Source organism: Onychostoma macrolepis, chromosome 23, assembly GCF_012432095.1.
Source record: "Onychostoma macrolepis isolate SWU-2019 chromosome 23, ASM1243209v1, whole genome shotgun sequence".
Lineage (NCBI taxonomy): Eukaryota > Metazoa > Chordata > Actinopteri > Cypriniformes > Cyprinidae > Onychostoma > Onychostoma macrolepis.
In genome coordinates this window covers 2168961-2190402 of record NC_081177.1, presented here as the reverse complement: position 1 = coordinate 2190402, position 21442 = coordinate 2168961, and the positions used below count along the sequence as shown (strand labels likewise).

The 21442-nt window shown below is 35.0% G+C and overlaps 1 protein-coding gene across 3 annotated transcripts in view; it reads right to left on the bottom strand.

The window, feature by feature from the left end:
• vdra (vitamin D receptor a) overlaps positions 1-21442 on the bottom strand; it is a 69484-nt gene that overhangs the window by 35495 nt on the left and 12547 nt on the right. Inside the window, exon 1 of one of the 3 annotated variants that reach the window (XM_058763831.1) lies at positions 5745-6496. The exons of the other annotated variants lie outside the window; for them this stretch is intronic. The gene's annotated coding sequence lies outside the window, so the exon portion shown is untranslated. Of the gene's footprint in view, positions 1-5744; positions 6497-21442 lie in introns of those variants that run through there. 3 annotated transcript variants of the gene reach the window in all.

Here is a 21442-nt window from a genome sequence, read left to right as displayed (position 1 = left end):
TGAACATTTTTTAAAAAGTAACGCAATAGTTACTTTCCCTGGTAATTAGTTAATTTTATAATGATGTAACTCAGTTACTATTTGTGAGAAGTAACTAGTAACTATAACTAATTACTTTTTTAAAGTAACGTGCCCAACACTGTGTATAACAAGCAAGTGGCCAGCGGCATACAGTGAGCTGATCATAGCCTATTTGATCAATTTAGCCTTCTCAAATCATCACAAATAAAATCTATAGATATACTAAAACAGTTCAATATAGTATATAACAAGGTTTAAACGTTAAACCTGCGCTAATGTGTGCTAGCCTATATCCAAGTTTGTGCGGAGAGTGGAAGCAAGTACTTTATAAGTTACTGTAATTAAATTACCTAAAAATGAACTGTAATCCCTTAATTTACTTTTTCAGTGGATAAGTAATTTAATTACAGTAACGCGTTACACCCAACACTGATATACACACATACATAAAATAAAATTACAAAAAATATATAACTATAGATGCATATAATTAAAATTTAAATAAAAAGCAATTAAAAGAAGGGAAAAGAGTTGCAGTGTGTATTTATTAAGATGACAATTAAGAACATTTTCCAGTAAAATCTCCAATTCAAAACAGCTATAACTAAAAATCATACCATGAGGTATAAATGACTGGAAGTTATTTCTTTATTTTGGCTTTTATATCCATCTATTTTTGGCTTTGAACTAATGTGTAATGTACAGAAGATGGTGCTTCACCAAAACAAAAAATACTGTCATCATGCAAAATGTTGTAACATCAGGATCATGCTTTGCATTCAATCAAAATGCAGATTAAGATTGTCACAGTTTAAAATATGAGCCATTTTCATGAAATTCAATCTGTCAGATTTCATGACTTCATGTGCTCACGATAATCACGAGAAGAAACTGCCGAGTGTAAAGGTTCATTTGAGTGAATGCTGTTCTGCATTCATCACAATTCATGAAGTCTCACTTCTGTTCTTCAGGAATAAACCAGATCTCATGATACTGACGCAGAATATTGGGTGTTTCACAACCAGTTTCAACCAGTTGTTTCTAACAATGTGGTCTGAGCAAAACAAAAGTGTCTTCCGAGAGCGAGGAGAAAGAGAGAAAGCTCGGCATAAACACAAATATATCAGCTGAGGAGCGTCACGCATCCAAGAAAGAAAGATCATCATCATTCTCCATTCTCACAAAACTGTACCTGCCAGATATCTTTATGCAAATGAGCTCTCTGATGATTGGCTGATATCTTAACCCATTTAATCCCAAATTTTTCCCAGACATGAAAATATCCAAATGATGCATCATTAGTAACACACAAAGAAGATTCTTACAGGAAGTTTTGTATAAACAGACCAAATACACACTGGAAAAGGAGATCAGAGTGGCAAAGAGGAATTATGCTGAAAAAAATAAGGATTCAGTTCACTTCCAGTGACTCAGCATCAACATGGAAAGGTCTGAAAGAGATCACCAACTACAAGACACCATCCCCCAGCACTGTGGAGAACCAACTGCAGGTTTGAAAAAACACCCCACACACGCTCTGAACACCTCTCCACACAACCATTAAGACCTCCAGCAACCCCCCTCTCCCCCACACCTGCACTTCAGATCAGCGAAGACGATGAGTGCCAGGTCTTCCGGAAGCAGAAAAGGAAAAAAGCACCAGGCCCAGATTGTGTTACACCAGTCTGTCTGAAATCCTGTGCTGACCAGCTGGATCCCATCTTCACACAGATCTTCAACAGATCACTGGAGCTGTGCGAAGTCCCTTCATGCTTCAAACGCTCCACCATCATCCCCATCCCAAAGAAATCCAAAATTACAGGACTAAATAACTACAGGCCCGTGGCTCTAATGTCTGTGGTCATGAAGTCTTTTGGAAAACCGGTGCTGGCACAGCTGAAGAACATCACTGAACCCTTACTGGATCCTCTTCAGTTTGCCTACAGAGCAAACAGGTCTGTAGACGATGCAGTCAACATGAGACTGCATTATGTTCTGCAACATCTAGACAGACCAGGGACTTACGTGAGGATCCCGTTTGTGGACTTCAGCTCGGCCTTTAACACTATCATTCCAAACCTCCTCCTTTCCTCCAGCTCTCCGTGCCCACCTCCGTCTGTCAGTGGATCAGCAGCTAGTGAGGCTGGGAAAATACACATCCAGCACTCGTACGATCAGCACTGGTGTCCCCCAGGGTTATGTCCTCTCCTCACTGCTCTTCTCTCTCTACACCAATGACTGCACATCTAAAGACCGCTCTGTCAAGCTCCTAAAGTTTGCAGATGACACCACACTGATCGGCCTCATTCAGGACGGTGATGAGTCTGCTTACAGACAGGAGGTTAAAGAGCTGGCTGTCTGGTGCAGTCTTAACAACCTGGAGCTCAACACGTGGACCCCACTCGCCATCATGAACAGCACTGTGACTGCAGCGGAGTCATTAAGGTTCCTGGGCACCACATTAAGGTTCTCAGGACCTGAAGTGGGACATTCACATAGACTCCATTGTTAAAAAGGCGCAGCAGAGGCTGCACTTCCTTCGGCAGCTGAGGAAGTTCAACCTGCCACAGGAGCTGCTGAAACAGTTCTACTCCGCCATCATTGAATCCGTCCTCTGCACTTCAGTAACTGTCTGGTTCAGCTCAGCTACCAAATCTGACCTCAGAAGACTACAGAGGGTAGTCCGGACTGCTGAGTGAATCATTGGTACAACCCTCCCTGCTCTCCAAGAACTGTACTCATCCAGAGTGAGCAAAGGGCTGGCAAAATCACTCTGGACCCTCACATCCAGCACACTCCCTCTTTGAACTGCTGCCGTTATAACCAAGAGATGGCAGTAGAGGATCACTCATTGGCTGCAGCTGCCATTTCAACTTAGTTTTTCACGTCTTTTGATTTATTATAAAATAAATATTATAACAAATTTAGTACTTTGACGTACTGAAGTATAAAGTATAGCAAGTGCAGGAAGTCACAAAGTCACAGCCTATAATGTTGAATTATTTAAATACCTATATAGTCAAATACAAATTAAATAAGTTGGTATAACATAAATAATGCATTCAATATTTTGAAATGTTTAGATTTAATTTAATAACTACATCGTTTAAGTCTTATCCAACACAGACCTGTAGTTTTGTAAGTCTGAATTTAGTCAGAATGCACAGCTCTATTTTGACATCGACTCGTCAGATAATTCATTCAGTTGCTGCTGTCAATCATAGCAATGGCTCGTGGCATGATTTAACGGATTCCCTCGCGTAAATTTAACATTCACATTTTGTCATTCCTGAAACGGAACATGTGGACGTTTGGTCATCTTAGACTAACAAAAGTTTTCTCCTAATTGTGAATGGACTATGTAGAGAAACCGAGCAAAGGACGCTCCTCTTACGGCACAGTACACTTGACCGGAAATGACTGAGCTGGCTTATCTACAACCAGGAAGTAACCGTGCATAAGGTCAATAGTGACCGGTGGGATAAGGCGAGTACTGAAATCACATATTTCTGCAGTCATAAAAATTGTTATATATCTTAGCTCAGCTATTTTAAACTGTTTGATCACATTCTAGGGTTACTATTATGCATTAAAAAAAACCTTATGCAACATTGATAAGAACACTGAGATAAGACAAAAAAAAATTCAACCATCACCGCATTTAAAATATAACATCAAATTTTCATATCAATGCTACATTGATTATTATTGTAAATTTTTGTAACATTTGAATTTTTAAATTTAGTGCAATATTTTGTCATTGCAACATTTTATTGTCATTTTAACTAGCAACTGCAATTTGATTTGTATTATCCCACCGGTCACTATTGTGACCATCAACATGTTTACTCACTCTATGACCACACTCAACAAAACTAAATATATGTGAATTCATATATTAATACTAGACACCTTAAAGATAATGTGTACCAAAAATCTTTGCGTTAATTTACTAGCCTTTCGTTTTGGAGCTTTTGGAGCATCCATCATCATCTCAAGGTGCAAACAGGAAATAAACTGCTCTGGTCATGTGACAATTTGCACTAATCATGTGCAACTGCACATATTTAATTGAGACCCTTTATTTTTTCCATATTTGCAGGAAGTGTACTAAAACGTCAGTCGGTAAGGTTTTTAGAGCTTTATAAATGAAAAACTTTTACAGTCACTATTGTGTTATAAATGGGTTATAAATGCAAAACACTCATAAGCGCAGATCAGCATGAAGCTTTGAACTTCTTCAGCTCGATGTACAGATCTGATGATGAATCACTGAGCGCAAACATCACACCGACTTTTTATATGCGCAATTCAGATGTTTCTCAAAGAGGTCTCTCCAGCTCACACAGGTTGAATTTATTTAATCAAATATGTAGTAAAATTGTGAAATATTATTATGATTTAAAATATCTGTTTTCTATGTGAATATATGCTAAACTGTAATTTATTTCTGTGATTTTCAGCATCATTACTCCAGTCTTCAGTGTCACATGACCTTCAGAAATCATTCTAATATGCTGATTTGCTGCTCAACAAACATTTCCGTGTATATATGAATTAAACATTATTATCAATGTTATCAAACTTCGCATCACAGGAAAACAATTTTATAGATATATTTTGTATGTCTCAAAGCCCTGAGAAGTTCACAAACATCTACAGGATGCAAGAATTAAACTACAAAATGTTCCATTGCATAAATAATAATAATAACTTGTTAAAATTAAATAATTTGCATTGATTTACTATTTAATTTCAATTAATTATTTAATAATTATGTATTAATAAAATAATTATAAATAATTATTCTTTTTATTAGTATTTTATAACAAATAATTATTAAAATAAAAAACAGTTGTACATTGTAAAAATAATAATAAAAAATAATTATTCTTTTTATTAGTATTTTATAACAAATAATTATTAAAATAAAAAACAGTTGTACATTGTAAAAATAATAATAAAAAATAATTATTCTTTTTATTAGTATTTTATAACAAATAATTATTAAAATAAAAAACAGTTGTACATTGTAAAAATAATAATAAAAAATAATTATGAAGACTACATAACATTTTACATAATACAACCATTACTTTATTATTATTAAAACTAAAAATATTTTATATTGTAAATATTTAATATATTTTTCATATAATTTGTGCATTGTAAAATTATTATTATTTATTAAAATTACATTAAAAAGAAAATTATATTTTTATAATATGAAAATAAACAATTAAAACGAATAAAATAATTTGCATGGTGAAATAATAATGCTATAATTATGCATAAACTTATTAAGCAACAAATCAGTATAGAATGATTTCTGAAGATCGTGCGACACTGAAGACTGGAGTAATGATGATGAAAATCACAGAAATAAATTACAGTTTAACAGATATTTACATTGAAAACAGCTGTTTTAATTTCTAATAATATTTCACTGCACTTTTCATCGCATAAATGCAGCCTCAGTGAGCAAAAACATTTCACAAAATGTATTTTTAGATTTCTCAGTATCTCAATACACTCATCTTTAATTCACAAAGTTACTATGTTTTAATCTTTCTTAATTTTTAATGAAGAAAAGCAAGTGCTTGCAAAAGTTCAAATCCACATACAGCACACTGGAAAACTACAACGACGAAGTGTGCCATGTACAGCATGAGCTGTTCTCTTCTGGAATCACACAACAGCTGTGGATCAGATACAGCACTGACCATTCTGGAAAGTTTGCTGCTAACAGTCGAACGCAGCAGCGTTTACCAGCGTTACGCCTCAATGCTGATCCCAGATCAGATCCGGCCAGAATCCGCTGGAATTCAGACTCCCACGCCACCGAAGAAGAAAAACTGCAGCTCTGCCCCGGGAAGAAAAAAAACAACAAGAAACGCTTTCCAAATGTTGGGCTCGACCCAGATCTGCACATCAGAGACGCTGAACTTTAGACCTCGTTTTAGCGCTCGCTAGGAAAAGAAAAGGCTCGTAGCTGGCAGGCGGGAGATGCAGAGGAACGGGGGGCCCTAAATCCCGTCAGAGGGGCCCGTTTAGGGAGAGAAGAGCTGCAGGCGGGGCCTCTCTGCAGGAACACGGTCAGCGCCGAGGACAGAGCTGAACGCTCGCTCGCCGGGGATTACTAGCGGCGTCTCCAAACGACCCAGCAGGAATGTGCACAAACACTCACTACCTGAGCAGCAAGAGCCATCGCTCACTTCTGAGGACGCTTCTGAGCATCTCACTGTGACAAACGGAGTATGAGCTTCCTTTAGTGGAGAGATTTCCAGGAGGCAGAAAACACAGACTGAATCCAGGCCTCGAAAATGGACTCCAGCAGAGTTATTAGAGTTAACTAAAGCTGAAATTAAAAGCATGGAAAAATATTTCTTTACCTGAAATAAATAAGTGCTGTCAAACGATTAAATCACATCCAAAATAAAAGTTTTTGTTTACATAATATATGTGTGCTGTGTATATTTATTACACACACACATATATAACAAATATAAATATATATAAATAAATATAAATATAAAAATACACACACGCATGTATATATTTCAGAAAAATGTGCTGTTTATATATTAAATATATTTATTTAAAATATAAATTATGAATATAAATAGACATGTAAATACATGTAAATATTTTCAAAATATATACTGTATGTATGTGTATTTATGTATTCATAATAAATATACAAAGAACAAACACATTATGCAAACAAAAACTTATTTTGTATGCGATTAATCATTTGACAGCACTAATTTATATATATTTATATATATATAAACTACTAACAATAGTAGAACATGAATATGAATATGTTTTAGTTCTCATTTCTCATTTGAATTTAGTTTGACTTGATGTACCACAAAAACTATACAGACTTGTTTAAAACTTATAACAATAACTATCTATCCGTCTGTCTGTGTATCTATCTATCTATCCATTCACTTTTTAACACCATGCCTGCATCATGGCTATTTTCATGGCAATCTCAGAATAAACTACACAAGGCTTGTAAGACAAACAGCCCAAAATAAAACCCATTTATTAAGAAATATCATAATCCAGAGATTTTTTCTTTAAATAATTAATTATATATATATACATATACATATACATACAGTGAGGAAAATAAGTATTTGAACACCCTGCTATTTTGCAAGTTCTCCCACTTAGAAATCATGGAGGGGTCTGAAATTGTCATCGTAGGTGCATGTCCACTGTGAGAGACATAATCTAAAAAAAAAAATCCAGAAATCACAATGTATGATTTTTTAACTATTTATTTGTATGATACAGCTGCAAATAAGTATTTGAACACCTGTCTATCAGCTAGAATTCTGACCCTCAAAGACCTGTTAGTCTGCCTTTAAAATGTCCACCTCCACTCCATTTACAGGGCTTAAAGTGAAAAAAAATCCTGAGCCTGAACTTTCTGTGGCTCAACCAGGACTTTTACCAAGCCAGTTTTTTCTATTAACCAATTCTATGAGCAACAGCACAGTCATATTTTCAACGCATTAACAACTATTGTGCCAAAATAATTGAAACTTTTGCAGTACTGCAGTACTGTGTCAAGAAAATAACATAACATGAATGTTTGTGCCAAAATTTATTGAATTGCTAGCTTTGAAACATGTTAATGACATAAAGTGCATTTACCATTGGTTTCTTTGTAATGTGCAAACAGCATAAAGTGCACTCAACATTGCTCACTCTGAAATAAGCAAACATTCTTAGGTGCTTTTACCAAAACAGAAAACTTTGCCAACTTAAATAGAAATTTGTATTAGGTTAGAGAACATAAAACCCGCCCTCCTCTCTAGCAATTGGCTAAGACAACCTAATATCATGCTCCCATTGGCTGTGACAGCTGTGCGCGCTGACTCTTGAATCAAGGTGATAGGTTGAAGGGGACCGGTATGTTATTCAAGTCAGATTAGTGCCTGTTCACATATCGCATCATTTGCGCGCTCAAGTTCGTTATTTCAAATGTAGCCGCGCGGTATGCGCGCTCATAATGGAAGCGACGCGCTCGTTTTTTCCAAGCGCGTCTGCGCCGAAAGTGCCTCCGACTGTAATTTGCAGCCTGATAAATACATTTTGTCTGCGCCGGAGGCCGGACCTGCCCTCAAGCCGGAAATCCGGCCCCCGGCAGGACTACTTTAAGCCATGCATTTATTATCCTAAATTAGATGCACCTGTTTGAGGTCGTTAGCTGCATAAACACACCTGTCCACCCCATACAATCAGTAAGAATCCAACTACTAACATGGCCAAGACCAAAGAGCTGTCCAAAGACACTAGAGACAAAATTGTACACCTCCACAAGGCTGGAAAGGGCTACGGGGAAATTGCCAAGCAGCTTGGTGAAAAAGGTCCACTGTTGGAGCAATCATTAGAAAATGGAAGAAGCTAAACATGACTGTCAATCTCCCTCGGACTGGGGCTCCATGCAAGATCTCACCTCGTGGGGTCTCAATGATCCTAAGAAAGGTGAGAAATCAGCCCAGAACTACACGGGAGGAGCTGGTCAATGACCTGAAAAGAGCTGGGACCACCGCTTCCAAGGTTACTGTTGGTAATACACTAAGACGTCATGGTTTGAAATCATGCATGGCACGGAAGGTTCCCCTGCTTAAACCAGCACATGTCCAGCCCGACTTAAGTTTGCCAATGACCATTTGGATGATCCAGAGGAGTCATGGGAGAAAGTCATGTGGTCAGATGAGACCAAAATAGAACTTTTGGTCATAATTCCACTAAACGTGTTTGGAGGAAGAAGAATGATGAGTACCATCCCAAGAACACCATCCCTACTGTGAAGCATGGGGTGGTAGCATCATGCTTTGGGGTGTTTTTCTGCACATGGGACAGGGCGACTGCACTGTATTAAGGAGAGGATGACCGGGGCCATGTATTGCGAGATTTTGGGGAACAACCTCCTTCCCTCAGTTAGAGCATTGAAGATGGGTCGAGGCTGGGTCTTCCAACATGACAATGACCAAGCACACAGCCAGGATAACCAAGGAGTGGCTCTGTAAGAAGCATATCAAGGTTCTGGCGTGGCCTAGCCAGTCTCCAGACCTAAACCCAATAGAGAATCTTTGGAGGAGCTCAAACTCCGTGTTTCTCAGCGACAGGCCAGAAACCTGACTGATCTAGAGAAGATCTGTGTGGAGGTGGGCCAAAATCCCTCCTGCAGTGTGTGCAAACCTGGTGAAAAACTACAGGAAACGTTTGACCTCTGTAACTGCAAACAAAGGCTACTGTACCAAATATTAACATTGATTTTCTCAGGTGTTCAAATACTTATTTGCAGCTGTATCATACAAATAAATAGTTAAAAATCATACATTGTGATTTCTGGATTTTTTTTTAGATTATGTCTCTCACAGTGGACATGCACCTCACGATGACAATTTCAGACCCCTCCATGATTTCTAAGTAGGAGAACTTGCAAAATAGCAGGGTGTTCAAATACTTATTTTCCTCACTGTATATATATATAGCAACACACAACTGTAAACAAAGGTGTATATTTGTAGAGTAATTTACAACAGCTTCAAACGTGGCTCAACCAATCAGAATCAAGGACCGGAACTCTCCGTTTTATAACATGGAACTTTTTATTTACTTATTTAGCTTAAATTCTAGCACTCTACTCTGAATTAAGCCAATGATGTAACATATGAGGGGTGTGGCTTCTAATGGAGAGGCGCGGCCTGCTAGGGAGAAATTCTCAGAATAGCACACTATTTAGCAGAAATAACAGGAGCAGTATGCATGTTTGCTAATTCAAATCCGGCTTCAGATATCAAACGCTGAACAAGTCAAGGACGACGACCTGCACAAACACGGTTACAAGCGGCACAGATGTTCGGCACGCTACCAAACCTGATTACAGAAAACAACAGACGAGCTTTCACAAACACCGCAGGCCAAAATCAAACCAACAGCATGTGTTCGGTGGAGAGCGGACGTCACGTCAACTTTAACCCAGGTGAGGGAACGCACTGTACGCCAGAAAATAAAAATAGCCCAGAACAACATGAGCGTACAGCAGACAGAGCACAGACACACCCAAATATCTCTGAGTGTCCCTGCAGCGCATTACATATCAAAGCAAGTGGGGTTGCACAATATGGGGAATTATTTTTCTTTTCTTTTCTTTTTTTTTTTTTTTAGCTAGTTTTTTTTTTTTTTTTTTTAAATAAAAATTGCAATGACAATTTAAAACACATTTTTTAAATATCTGTTTAGCCAAAATTATTATTATTATTATAACAAATTATACAGAATAAAATAAACACTATTTTAAAACAAATATTAAACAAAAAATGAAAACAGTATTTTCAATAAAAAACAAGATTCTAGAAAGTAAAATTAAGAAAAATAAATTTAAAAAAAGTTTTAGACCAATGATTTAAAGATTAAATTAAAAATAAAAATACAAGATCATTCATTCATTCATATATATATATATATATATATATATATATATATAGAGAGAGAGAGAGATATATATATATAGAGTATACGTGTATAAAATGTGTGTCTATATTTATATAATAAAATAAGAAAAACTATAGGACAATATAAATAACAACACAGTAAGAAATAATGAACTAATATAAGATCAAAATATATATTTCGGGGAAAAACATTAATAGTACTAATATAAAAATATTACACAAAATAAAGACTGTACTAATGCAACTGCAATACTACTGTAATAATGCAATTCACCTGTGGTTTGACAGAAATGCTAATAAAATAAAAAACAAACGTGACATCTTTCCACGTGGTGCAGAGAGAAAGAAGAATAACACTGAAAATCAAACTTTACTTAAATTACCTAAAAAAAACAATGTTTACTTCATTGCTACATGAATGTTTAACTAAAAATGTATATATGAATTAATTCTGCACAAACATTATGAAAAAAGTGAAGCTGGAATGAAATCAGTACTTCACTTCAAAATAATTTATTATTTATTCCTCTCACCTTTTCCATATATATATATATATATATACACACATATACACACACACACCACGTATACTTAATATAAACTAAAACAAGATAAAAAAATAAAAATAAAATAATATAAATCTGCACCAAATAACCAAACTAGAGCAGAGGTCAGATGGGTTTATTAATCTAGTTTGCACTAAACCTTGTGGACTACAAATATTGAGACTCGGACAAATTGCTTGTGAGCAGAAACATGAATTAAGCCTGAACTGAGTAAATAGTCAAGTTAGAGTCGAGACAGAGTCAATATTGCCCTCGTGTTGACTTTAAGTGTGCAAACAGCTTCTGTGAATTACATAAGAGCTCAGGATTGAATGAAAACTGCTTCAGTCCGACTCAAGCTCAGCATCTCAGAGGAACTATCAGTCCGGATCCGATGCTCACCTGTGCAGGTAACATCAGAGCGTCAGACAGACGCCTAGTTTCCCTACAACTTCACTCCTGTAGCCACAGAGCAGCATCTGAGTCTGTCCAAATACCACGACAGGATAAAATCACACAGCCGCACATCTCAGAAACATCTGGTGTAGAGGTCTATTAAAACCAGCTCAGGTTTAAAAGCCTGACTCAGTCGAGAACACTGTATTAAACAGAAAAACATAGTACTATAAAATAATATAGTTTTAATATATTAAAATGAAATAAAATTGAAACAAAATAAGAAAAAAAGTACTTATTTTCCAGTATTTTCATTGCATTAAATAATATTAAAAAAATATCAAATAGAAGACAAAGTATGAAACAAAATACAATAAGAAAAATAACATTTATTTTAGAACTGCCAGTATTTTCAATACATATTACAAGAATAATAAAATTATATAAACTAGTAGAAAAGGTATGAACAAAATGAAATCAGATCAAAAATACAATTGAAAGATTGAAAGATAATATAAAAATAAATAAGATAATATAAGATAAAGAAAAACTACAATTCAAAAAAATAAAATGAAAAGATCAAACAAAATAAAATAAGAAAAATAAAAAAAGTTTTAATCTAATAGTACTTTCAATACAAGATGATATAAAATAAGAAAAAAATAGAATAGGAAATATAAATAAAATAATATGATCTACAATAAAACCAAATGAGATTTAAAAAACAAATAAATAAAAGAAGTGAAAAGACTTAATATTTATGTGGTACTTGTCTCCAGATACGGCTCTGGTTTCACCTGTTTCACCACTAAATATCAGTGTTTGATTCATCGTTATCACCAAAAACAGCAATCAGACTCTGGCGGCCAGAGCAGCTCTCTGTGAGGTCTAGATCCGTTCCAAGAGCAGGAAAGTCCAGCGGGAAACCAGATCCAACACGATTCATTAGAGGTGTGAGAAAACTGGAACGAGATTCATTCACAGCCTCCGCTCCAACTGAGACGAGAGCAGATGGAAAAACCACTCGGCCTCGTTTCAGCTGAAAACAGCTCCAAAACAACAACATTTTCTTTTTTAATTTATATTATTATGTCATTTATTTAGATCAAAGTTACTGTAAAAATTGTTGAAATATTATTTAAATTTTAAAACATCTAAATCATATTTATATAAATATTTTATATAAAATATTATTTAATTAATCAAATTTTGAAATAATATTTTATTATTTAAAACAGCTGTTTTCTGTGTGAATATCTGTTAAACTGTCGTTTATTGCTGTGATCAAAGCTGAATTTCCAGCATCATTACTCCAGTCTTCAGTGTCACATGATCTTCAGAAATCATTCTGATATGACCGTAACACAATGTAAATGCAAGTTTGAGCATGTAAAAATGCTGTAAATTTACAACTCAAACTGGATTGTGAGCACTATTCACAACGCTGAGCTCAGAAACCGTCTCAGATCTTATCGAGGCAGTCAAACTCCGCGTGTAAACACCAAAACCACTCAAAAACCACCAGTCTGGCCTTACATACTTGAGATAAGAGCAGATTCCAGCTCCTTCAGCGGCGTTACGCAACAACCTGTAAATTATTCACCGCACAGACCCTGCAGACGCATGCAGATCATCTCGGCCAAAGCATATGGTAAACGTGCTAAATACATGAAGAGTTCATTTGCAAAAACAGATAACTCCGTTTTTAACAATTTTCAAAAATCATGTGTTTTCATTGTGCATTCCGATTAATCTCAATCAAACTGCAGATGAGTTATTCTGATTAGGTTAAAAAAACACTAAAAATACAGATAACTAACACAATAAAACATAACATTAAAAAACATGATTTTTGAAAATGTAAAAAAAAAAAAAAGGTGTTTTTGCAAATAAACACTTCATATGTGAAGAGTCAAAAATATCTTACCGATAATCGCCTTAAAAAAAAAAAAAATTTTTTTACAAAAAAAAAAAAAAAATCCACAATATCCGATAATATTGTCTACCCAAGCCAAGACAACATCGCCGACATGCACCATAAACACTAGGGCTGCACGATCGTCGTACGCATCTCTCAGTGAAGCACGGTTCTGTGATCAGTAGTAAATCTTCACCCGAATGCCGGAGAAACTCCAAATACGCCCCACAGAAGAAACACAGGAATTATAGCGCTAGCTGAGTAAACAGAATATTTAACTGCTTTCATTGATTCGACATGACTAATAAACACACGACTACGACAATATATGGTTCATCTGAGTTCATCTTATAATTTTCATTATAATAAAGTATGTAATAATGCAATGCCTTTATCACTGCTTAGAATACTATGAAATATGTTGCGTGTCTTATTCTGTGTAAGAAGAAGCCACATCATCTCACAGAAGGATTTATTTCAAACACTCGACTGACGTCATGAAGCGAGTTTGGAGTAAAAACATGTTATTAAATGTGGTATTTTCACGTGCTTTCAGATGGATTAGCATTTACTACACGGAGCCGTAGTTCACTGGGAAGCTACGCAAACAGCTGTCATTATTGCGAACAATTTCTTCGATTGCATAATCACGCGATTATATCATCTGCGCATTTTTTTGCGTAGCTCGTCAGTGAACTACGGTTCTGTGTAGTAAACGCTGCTCCTTCTGAAAGCATGTGATGGAGATTTACTACTAATCACAGAACCGGCTTCACTGACGAGATGTGCATGACAATCGCATTCAATTTCAATTCAATTCAAACACACACCGTTTTCCGTTTGGTCTTAATTATTGCCACATTAAAGTTTGGTTTTACTTTTCTTAGTTTGTGCTTAAACTAACAGAAAACATGTGCTGCTAATAATTTCCACTCTGCTCTTAATCAAATTTGTGTTTGAAATGAATTTCGTTTTGTGTGGAGAACTGTTGAGGAAAAATAATAGAACCCAATTTAAATTCATCATGCGGTGAAGGACATTCTGGCGGTGATTGTAAGAATGATAAATGCATGTTGATGTCATATAGTAATGTCTTGAATAAAATGTGCCTATTATCTGATGTTTCTCTTTCTTTTTGGCATTATCACCTGTGTAGACATTTCATGATGGTAAGTTTAGTTTCCTCGATTATAACAACTGTAGTGTTGTTTTTTAAACTTGTAGTCAAGCTATAACGTAGGCTATTTGGTATTTATCACGTATGACTAAAATCATGAGGTAAATTTCGATTCTGCTTCTCGATTCCTGTATGCGCATTTATTGTGATTTCAAAAGATTCAACTGCAAGAAGATGAAATAGAACACAGGCTTTGTGATTTAATAAGCCATAATGCAATTTCAGTTTTATTTTCATTAAACTTGCAGCCCTACACTGCAAACCAAATCAAAACTCCTGTAAAAAGCACAAGACGTCTCCGATCGTTTGGCATCTTCGTCACACACCAGTGACTGCTGGAGGTTTATGATGTGTGTCAAAGGTCACGAGCGGGAATGTTCTCGCGCTGCAGATCGGCTTACGCAAACCATGCCAACAGTTTAATAATATAAAACGCCAGAGAAACTCCCAACAGCAACACATCAGCGTCTGGAGTAACAGAGATACAATCACTCCTGATGCTGCAGTCATCCACTTTAAACACACACACAGACACACTCACACACACACACTCACACTCACACACTGACACACACACACACTCACTGACACACTCACACACTGACACGCACGCTGGCTCACACGCTCGCTCACACACACGCTCACTGACACACTCACACACTGACACGCACACTGATTCACACGCACGCTCGCTCACACGCTCGCTCACACACACGCTCACTGACACACTCACACACTGACACGCACACTGACTCACACGCTCGCTCACACACACGCTCACTGACACGCTCACTGACACTCACACACTGACACGCACACTGACTCGCACGCACACACACTGACACGCACGCTCACACACTGACACGCACGCTCACACACTGACTCACACGCTCACTGACACTCACACACTCACACGCACTCTCACACGCACTCACACGCACTCTCACGCACTCTCTCACGCACTCTCACGCACTCTCTCACGCACTCACACGCACTCTCACGCACTCACACGCACTCTCACACACTCACTCACACACTCTCACACACTGACACGCACGCTCACACACTGACACGCACGCTCACACACTGACACGCACGCTCACACACTGACTCACACGCTCACTGACACGCTCACTGACACACTCACACACTCACTCACACTCTCACACTCTCACACTCTCTCACACTCTCTCACTCTCTCACACTCTCTCACACTCTCTCACACTCTCTCACACTCTCTCACTCTCTCACACTCTCTCACACTCTCTCACACTCTCTCACACTCTCTCACACTCTCTCACACTCACTCACACTCACTCACTCACTCACACTCACTCACACTCACTCACACTCACTCACACTCACTCACACTCACTCACACTCACTCACACTCACTCACACTCACTCACACTCACTCACACTCACTCACACTCACTCACACTCACTCACACTCACACACACACACACACACACACCTAGGCCTGTCGCAATAATCAATATATCGACTTCTCGCACAATATATGTACATGACCTCAATCATTTTTGGTGATGCAATATATTGACCATTATATTTACTGTTACCATGTTTTTTGCATTCCACTTGGACCTGTGTCTTTTGCAGCTTCTCATACATAATGTGGTGTAGCCATGAGGTGCTAGTTCAAATTCATCTGCAGATATGGCCTTGTTTAGGATTCTGTGCATTTTGTGCATACAGAGATCTGACTGCCAAGTAGTGATTGTGTTTTTCAGTAATAGCGTGCACCCTTAATTTACAGAGAAAAGAAGGTCAAGGAAAAATTTGTAGATGGGGAAAAAAAAAAAAAAAAAATCACCATACAAGTACTTTGTGCATTTACTTTACTATTTATTCAAGTTTTAAGGTAACTAATATTTTGATACTTAATTTCCATTATCTAAATGTTCTTAAGAAATAAAAGTTTGTTGTCATTTGAAAGTGTGTAAGCCTTCTTGCATTATTATGCGGTTATATTATGATTATATATTCAGTGGCATAAAATGGTCTTAAAATGACAATAATATCGCTTATCGCAATTATTTATGGGGCAATATATCGCACAACAAAAAGTTTTTATCGTGACAGGCCTACTCACAGACACACTCACTCACTCAGACACACACACACACTCACACTCACACACACACACAGACACCTCACTCACTCACTCACTCTCACACAGACACACACAGAGACAGACAGACAACACTCACGTGTGTGTGAATCTATGTGAAACTACAGATGAATATGTGCATCATCTCTCATGCCCTGCAGACTCGAGCAGACTGTGATTTCATTCTGCTGATCTGTGGCGAGATGATGTTATCTAAACATGAGGTTTTGTCAGGATTCTGCAAAACTGACTTGAAAGATTGAAAGCATCAGTAAGAATGGGCCAAAAACATTTAGAAGCAGTTTAACATTAAATAACTGATTTCGGTCAAAGGCTACATTCAGAACAAAGAATAAGACTCATTAAAAAAATAATATAATAATTTTTATATTTATGCATTATATAATTTTATCATTAAAAATTGTAAACATACATACATATATATTCATGACACACAAAAAAAAAAAAAGAGTAACATTTCACATCTTCATTCATTAATTGGTTTGTTTGTCTGTATCAAAGGCTACATTCACAACATATAAAATGAATATATATTACTATATATACTGTATATAGATACAAAATATATAGATATGCTCATGAGAAAAATAATTTTGCTATATTATATTGTTATTTTAAGTACATGTTGTACATAAAATGTATTTATATGTTTTATATAATTTTATGATATAATTAAATAAAATATTAATATTTATAAATTTTTTGGCATGTATTACACTTTGGTGTACATACACACACTCATACTAAAAACAATCATAATGTAATATAAATTTGTTTAAATGTTGATTTGTTATACATATGATTTGTTTAAGAAACAAAAATAAAATAAATTAATACAATTATATATTTTTATTCTCTAGATATTAGTTTTACATACTATATATATTAAAATGTATAGCAAAATAAAGAGATTAAAAATTATAATCGATGTAGAGAGAATGATTTTTTTTTTTGTCATGAAAGTAGCCTTTAATGATGATGATGATGATGATGATGATATGACAATTAAATTGAATTACCAATTAAAACAAATATGATGTAAACTGGTGCCAATTTTACCAAGTAGACAAGTTTATGAATTTACTTTACATTACAGCTGTGTCATTTCCAGCTTGTTGTAAATCTCCTTTTGGTTAAAAACAAAACAAAATGTTTGTAAATAAAATTTGGAAAACGAGTTGAAAAGTGAAATAACAACAACAACAAAAGGTTTTGACAGAACTGTAGAAACGAACAAAAAATAAGATTTAAAAATGAAAAAGTGCTGATTTGTTCTGTTGCGGTCACTGCAGATACTGGCAAGCTCCGCCCCCCTCGGTTACTGTTGCTACCATCCGATAACAAACACACGTGAGTCAGAAAACACAGCAGCTTCATCTGAAACACATGAAGGCCAGCAGCTCTTAAAGCACTCAACGTACTTCCAGCATGAGCGTGAGTTTTCCTGTTCATTCAGAGTTGATTACAGTAAAGTCTTATGAAGGACAGAAATGACAACTGTACCGTCCTTGGCAAACAGCTTCCGTTGTCACGGCAACCCATTTCTCGCTCCACTAATTGATGTTTTTACCACTGAACGTCAAGATACAGATTAAAAAAAACTGTGATTATGTGGGAGCAAAAGAGAGGAGAAACAGAAGAGAAAGATGTGATTCTCTGAAGAGCAGTTCATGCTCAAGAGCTTCCTTCACCTTAAATAAAGAGCAGCAGAAAAACCCAAAGTCATCATGAAACCAAACCCACTCCATTGATTAAACAGAAACACTAGACTGACAAACTCGCATTGAATAGAACCAATGCAAAGCACTCGTGGAAACTCGTCTGGATCGGACAGCGATCAGCAATTTAATTCAATTAAAACCGTTGCAACAAATACTACTGAACTGTACGCGTATATACTGCACATTTATATTAATGTATTTAATTTATTTAAATTAAATGCTTTACGTATTTTAAATAATAAATTAATACAAATAATACATATAATTTAGATTAAATTAATTATATTGCATTGAAATCAAAGCAATGCATAAACTTTTTATATAAAACGTAAAAAATGTTGTTTTATATATTATAAATTGTATATTAAATTAATTAATATAAATAATACATGCACTGTATGCTTAATATATATTTAATTGAATTCCAATAGAATTGAAGCAGTGCAACAAATTGTATATATATTTTACATTACATAATATATGTAAGAATTTAATTAAATTAGAAGCATTGCAACTAATTATCTGTATGCATATGTGTGTGTGTGTGTGTGTGTGTGTGTATATATTACATACATACACACACACTAACATTTTACTGCATATATAATATTAAATTAAAAATTCTTAAATATATTAATTAAAATTCTTAAAAATTTATTTAAAATAATATATTTAATTTAATTAAAAGCAATGTAACAAATTTTATGTACATATTTATATATTTTAATGCACTGCTTTTAAATAAATACATTTTTAATGAATTAAAAAGATTTTTCGTTACACAGCTTTCTGGTGACATCCTCAAGGCCGCCGTTTATTTATGAAACGCCGCTTTTTACCAAGCAGCTGCGTCACACTGGATCCCAGTACGTTCCACCATCGGTAGCTTTTAATATGGCCAGATATTTCCTCACAGTGTGAATTTATATTTGTTCGCTGATATAACAGACACCGGTCGAGTGAGTGTGAGCAAGAGGAACCCAGCGCTTCTGCCACGAACAGAGCGTCCCGACCTGCTGCCTTCAAAGAGAAACGGCCATAATTACGTCTGCAGCCGCTCCACTTCAACATCACCATCAGCCCGCAAGAATTCAATTTACTCAGCGCTAAATACAGGCTCACATGGACCCAAGGACATCAGAGAAAACATCCAGCTGAGAAAAACCATAAAGAGGAAAGAGGAAAGATCATCAAACTCCGCACGAGGATCTATTTTGAGACGCTTCATGCCATCGCTTTTAAACTAATTTCTGCTAAATCAAACACAAGATGATAAAATATAAGACTAGAGATGAAGTCCATCAAGTGATGTGCTAAAGTGATGTGCTAAATACTTTTTTTTTTTATTGCCATATCAAGCGTTAAATGCTAATATATATATATATATATATATATATATATATATATATATATATATATATATATATATATATATATATATATATATATATATATATATATATATATATATATATATATATATATATATATATATATATATATATAAAATGCATCAAGGACAAATTAAACTGATCAAAAGCAATAAAGTCATTTATATTGTCACAAAAAATTCTATTTCAAATAAATGCTGTTCTTTTGAACTTTTTATTCATCTGTGAATACTGAAAAATAAAATGCATCACGGTTTCCACAAAAATATTGAGCAGCACAACTGTTTTCAACATTGATAATAATCAGAAATATTTCTTGAGCAGCAAATCAGCATATTAGAATGATTTCTGAAGATCATGTGACACTGAAGACTGGAGTAATGATGCTGAAAATTCAGATTTAATCACAGAAATCAAATACAGTTTAACAGATATTCACATAGAAAACAGCTAGTTTAAATTGTAACAATATTTCACAATTTGTACTGTATTTTTTAATCAAATAAATGCAGCCTTGGTGAACAGGAGGAGCTTTGGAATAATATTTAAAAAAATCTGAATAGAATAAATAAATAAATGTCACTGCTAGTGTTACAAAATTATTATTACTGAACTAATACTTTTTATATATTTCTTCCAATTTTTATATTTTATTCTTATTATGTTTTAATCATTTTATTTAATCATATTTAAATTTGTATATTATTTGTATATTTTCATATTTTAATAATTTATTTAAATAATAATTTTTAAATCCTTGTTTTTCTATATCATATTGTTTATATTTGTAAGCATTTTAAATACACATTTCGAAATCTTTATTTAACACTATTTTTATATTTTGTTTTATTTAAATAATCACCATTTATTTATTTTAGATTATAGTTATATTTATAATAGTTTTATTTAAATTATCATATTTTTAAACCTCTTCTTTCATATTATATTTTAGTAGGTTTATCATTTTAACATTTTTTAAAATGCATTTTATTCACGTTCCCCAAAATAAGCATAAATCCGTTCATTGTTCAATCATTTAAAAAGTATGAACATGGTTAAAATAGTGCTAGTGTCACTGCTAACATTTATTTATTATATTCTGTTTATTTTTTAAATGATTCCAAAGCCCCTTCTTTATTTATCTGATAAAAAATACAGTAAAAATTGTGAAATATTGTTAGAATTTAAACTAGCTGTTTTCTGTGTGAATATGTGAGTATAATTTACTCATTATTCAACAGTGCAACTAAACAATATCAAATGCATTACAGTAAAAACACACTCAGTTTAGCAGCACAATATTGACTAAAACCTTTCAGACGTGACCTCTGATCCTGTGCTTGACCTTTACTGACGACAAACACAACTCAGATCTGGTTTAACTGTGACCGGCTTCAATCAAGTACCATGGTATTACCCTGTTTTGTTTTTCTCTCCATCGGTCTGTTTACGAGCTCTTAAACTCCTGCGGTTCGAGCAGCCCGACCGTTTAACAGACATGGATTTTTCTCTTCAAGCTTTCGATCTGTAAACAGCAGACGACATCTATCCATCCGCCCAGTTCTGCAGAAACTGTCTCTGCTGACCACAATAAATGCAAATTTCTGAGTAATACAAGTGATTAAAAACTTAGATG